Source organism: Vombatus ursinus, unplaced genomic scaffold, assembly GCF_900497805.2.
Source record: "Vombatus ursinus unplaced genomic scaffold, bare-nosed wombat genome assembly UNPS02014813.1, whole genome shotgun sequence".
Taxonomy (NCBI): domain Eukaryota; kingdom Metazoa; phylum Chordata; class Mammalia; order Diprotodontia; family Vombatidae; genus Vombatus; species Vombatus ursinus.
Window position 1 is genome coordinate 13918232 of NW_020954591.1, and position 5106 is coordinate 13923337.

Here is a 5106-nt window from a genome sequence, read left to right on the forward strand (position 1 = left end):
TCTCTCTCTCTCTCTCTCTCTCTCTCTCTCTCTCTCTCTCTCTCACACACACACACACACACACACACACACACACACACACCCCTCTCATTCCATCTGATGTCTTTACAGATCTGTCCCCCATGCCTGGAATGGACTTCCTTTTAACCTCAGCCTCAGAATTCCTTGCTTCCTTCCGAGGTCAGCTGAAGCATGGTTTCCCATGAGCCTTTGCTGATCCCCTTAGTTCCAAGTTCCCCTGTCCCCCATTCCCTTATATATGCTGGCTTTGTCACACTTCACTTCGAAGTTTCCCGGATAACCCTCTCAGATTCTAGTGGCAAAGGTGCTGATGTACGCTAGTAGAGGAAGTTCCTTATCAGCGCCAATACTACCAGTAGTATAGACATCTCACGTCCAGTTTAATATGTATTTAATATGAATAACTCCCATTTTCAGGATATTAATTCAAAAGTAATTTCCCACCTCCAGCTGTGTGACTGTGATAAGTCATCCCACCTTCCTTATACCTTGGGTGTAGAAACAAGGAATGTACAACATTCCGACCTTGACAAACACTTAAGTAGCACATTCCTTGGCACCTCCTAAATAGTCTGTGCTCTTTCAAAGGAGCACCCGTCTCGAATCTTTTAAACCTATAAAACCCTTTATTCTTATGATCAATGTTTAAAACAAGGAGAAAAAGGAAACATGCATTGGGGAAGAATTGTTGTTTGTTCTTCTTTGCGTCAGCTTCAGTGCTCTACTTGAGGTATGGGATAAGTCTGTCCTTACCTGTCCTCCCACTCCCTTTGCCCCTCTGGCAAACCCATTGACTCTTCATGTAACTGTATCTGGACAATTGTGGTGAGTGGAAATATAGGTGAGAGGAAGAGATGAGGGGAAGATTAGTAAAATTACCATCCGAAAACATTTTCATGTCATTAAAAAGTTGTGAAGTTAGATCCTAAGTAGTTGACAGGATGACTAGTCATCTTATTTCTCAAAGCAAAACTGTCATAGTATGTGTGTGTGAGTATACACAGACACACACAGATGCACACAGACACAGACACACACACACATACACATATATATACAATACATATATCCACAATATATACATATATCCACACACATATATATCTACACATGAATATATGTGTATGTGTGTACATATACACACATATACATATACACACATCCACACAATACATATATCCACACATATATACACATACATACATATATATGTATGTGTGTATGCATATGTATTTGTATATGTGTATTACACACATGACTTGTGGGAAATACTTTTTTTAGAATTGGTCACAATTAATACTCTGCTGCCTTTATGGATTTTTATCCATAAGGACTAAGGACAGAGATGGGGTATCATGAGTAGGTAATAAGGTGTTTGGATATCCAGGGTTAATTTCTGGTGCTGCCCTTGTCACATTATATGATGATGGCCATCACTCCTTAGGGCCTTCATCTCTTCACTTATTAAAGGTCCCTTTCTTTTTCTTCCATGATTATTATCATAGCCTCTTAATCAGTCTTCCTGACTCCAGACTCTTCCCCCTCTCATCCACATTATACTTCAATAGTAATCTTATCAATATGTAACTCTGATATTATCATTCTTTTGCTCAGAAACCTTCAGTGGTTCCTCAACCCTACCAAATAAAGTCCCAAATCCTTACCTTGGCATTCTAGATGTCTACCATCTGGCTTTAGCCTGCCTTTTCAGAATTTCTATCACACTAATTCCTTTATATAGTCTATGCTCTAGTCAAATCAGACCACAGGATGATCCCTGTAAAATCTTGGGCATTCTACCCTCTCATGCCTTTGCTCACACAATTCCTTCTTCCTTTAATACACTCCATATGTTTCTCTACCTGTTTAAAGCCTACCCAGCCTTCATAGCCTATATCAGCTCTTATTTCCTTCATGAAGCTTTCTCTGATCTTTCCAGTGGGAAATGATCTCTTATGTCTATGAATTTTCATTATTCATTTTATTATATCCTATTTTAATTATAGTTATTTGTGATCATGTCTGATTCTCTAGGAGGAAATTTGGAGAACACATACACAAGGGAGGAAGTGGATAAAATCTGCCCAACTAGTTTATTTACAAGGGACCATAAGAATCTCTGATCTTCCTTCCAAATTTTAAGCTCCCTGAAAGCAAAGGCATTTAGAAATTATTCTTGTGTTTCATGCCCTCACCTCCATTCTTTCACCTAGGATGATGTATTGAACATAGAAGGTGCATTTGTTGAATTGACCAATTAAATAGCTCCAAATTATTGGTCTTCAAAGTGGAGTCTGATCTTAAGGGGTAATTGACCAACCAATCAGATAGTGGAAAATTGGGTTGTATCCCACCCTCTTTGACTTGATAGGCAATTGTGGGCTTCTTTCCAATACAACTACACCATACTTTTCACCCATTATAGCTCAACATTACCCCTTTACACTTACTCTGAATGTCGGTCTTCTTTGGCTGGGCCAGTTATAATCTTACCTCAATCCAGGCACCTGCAGCAACTGCAAGGCAACCTTCCCTCTGGTACTACTGGCCCCCAATGCCCATCATTCCATGGCTGCTGTAGGCAACCTACCTCATTGGCTAGCCAATGAGTAAGACCCCATCCTCTTTAGTTTTCACTTTTCAGTGAGAAAGAGTGGGTAGCACAGGATGAATAGTCTTAGATGGATTGTGACCTTCATCGAAGATCTCACTACATTGTCTTTCCCCCCAAACCTAGCCTTCTGATCCTATCTTCCCTATTTTTTTTCTTGGAAGGTACCACTTTTCTTCTAGTCTCCCAGGTTCTTAGTCTCCTTCTTATCTTTGATTCAATGGGGACTGCTCTAATTAAGGTTACCAATGATTTTTAAATTGCCAAATCTGAAAGCTTTTTCTCAATCTTCAACCTTCCCAGGGGCAGCTAGGTGGTACAATGGATAGAGCACTGGCCCTGGAGTCAGGAGGACCTGAATTCAACTCTGGCCTCAGGCAGTTACTAGCTATTTGACCCTGGGCAAGCCCTGATTGTCTCTCCCTCCTCCTCATCCCCACCTCAAAAAAAGTATCCTCAACCTTCCTGAGCTCTCTTAAGCCTTTGACGCTCTTGACCACCCTGTCATCCTGGATGCTTACTTTCTCTTCTCTGGGTTACCAAAAAGCATGTAATCATGTCACCTATAAAAATTATCTATCTATACATTTAGAAAACTTAAGAATAGAATTTTACCCTTTATAAAGATCTTCCAAAGAATTTCAATTTTGAACCCATTTGTTAAATATTTAAAAATTTTCCAATTTGTTTGTAAAAACAACTGATTGACAGCAAGGAAGATGGAAATTTGCTAGCCAAATTTCAACAGAAACTTTTGCATTTTTTTGTGTTTGGGATTGAAAAATTAGTGTAATGATTTAGTAAGTACAGTGAATGATACACATCTTACATTTTATCTATATATCTTTGTGAGGCATCTTTTTCAGCATAAAGGACACAATTTATACCATATACCAAAATAAGCTGAACTTAGAACCAGAACATGGAATCACTGCATCTCCAAGTATTAAACCAAGTTTTCAAAAATAATGAAGCATATTCAATCACATTGTTACCATTAAAATATGATTATAAATAATTTTTAGTAAAAGCAAATTTCCTTATTTATTGTTAATAAATAAAATATGATTTTCAAGATATTCTACCTTTATCTTATCCTTTTCAGTGTCTTTTTATGTGTATGTTTTTTAATCTACATAGTTATAAGTATGACAGGACATGTAAATAATTTATGAATAAGCAAACATTTGGCAGCTAGGTGGCACAGTGGATAGAACACTGGGCCTAGAGATAGGAAGACCTGTGTTCAAATCCAGCTCAAGACACTTCCTGTGACCTTGGGCAAGTCATTTAACCTCTGTCTGCCTCAATTTCCTCAACAGTAAAATGGAGGTAATAATAGCACCTATCTCCCAGGGTTATTGTGAGAATCAAATGAGATAATATTTGCAAAACACTTAGCACAATGTCTGGCACATAGTAGGTGCTATATAAATGCTAGTTACTAAATACACACCTATTGGGGAGTATAATGAAATTTTTTTTTACTCATAGGGGTATGTTTAAAAAAAAGTTTGGAGACCACTGTTCGTATAATTAGAATGGTGATCTTCATGTGAACATAGAATGTGTAAAGAGGTGTAGATCTCTTTATCTATCTTGCTCTCCCCTCACAAAATGTCTAGTTTTGGCCCCTTAAGAATTAACCGCATTCTGGTCTTTGCCCTGTGGAGAGGGAGGCCAAGAGTTATGGACTGTGGGATGTGCCTTCCTCTATCCCTGCCACCCTCAGCTTGGCTCAATGTCCAGCTTGGGACTATTTTCCTCCCTGGGCAGGGAAGGTGGGTCTTTGGCCTCTGTGCTCTGGGGAAGATGAAAAAGTGTAGGCACATACATCGCCCTCTTTTTCTTTTTCACGCCTAGAGTCCAGCTGAAAGAGAATCCTTGTATACAAGGTGTTATTGGATAGAACCCTTGGATACAAAGTATTATTGTTGAGATACAGTACCAGGAAAGAGGCAGTGTGACATTGTGGATAGAGAACCAGCCAGTCCTGAAATCAGGAATGATTTGAATTCAAATCTAGTCTGGACACGAATTGGCTATACGACCTTGGGCAAGTCAACCTCTCAGTGTCTCAGACAGCTCTTTAGAACCATAAACTTCAGGGATTCCCTGGGAAGGCTCTCTCAGTCATTACCTTTCCCCATAGTACACTGTATATTCTAGAGGATCTAGACTTCCAAGTCAGATCTATCTAAGGAGGCTCCCTGGGAAGCCATACCAATGAAATCACAACATCAAATCGCTCTTTTCCCTCCTGCCCCCTGCTCCCAAATGACCAGTTATCAATGTGCTGCTTAGAGACAATGAAGAGATGAAACCTTTCAGCTCTCTCTCTCCCATCCTCTTTGCTTCTCTTCCTTCCATCCCTCCTTCCTTTCCATCTTATTCCCTCCCTCCTTCCTTCCTTCCTTCTTTCCTTCATTCCTTCCTTCCTTCCTTCCTTCCTTCCTTCCTTCCTTCCTTCCTTC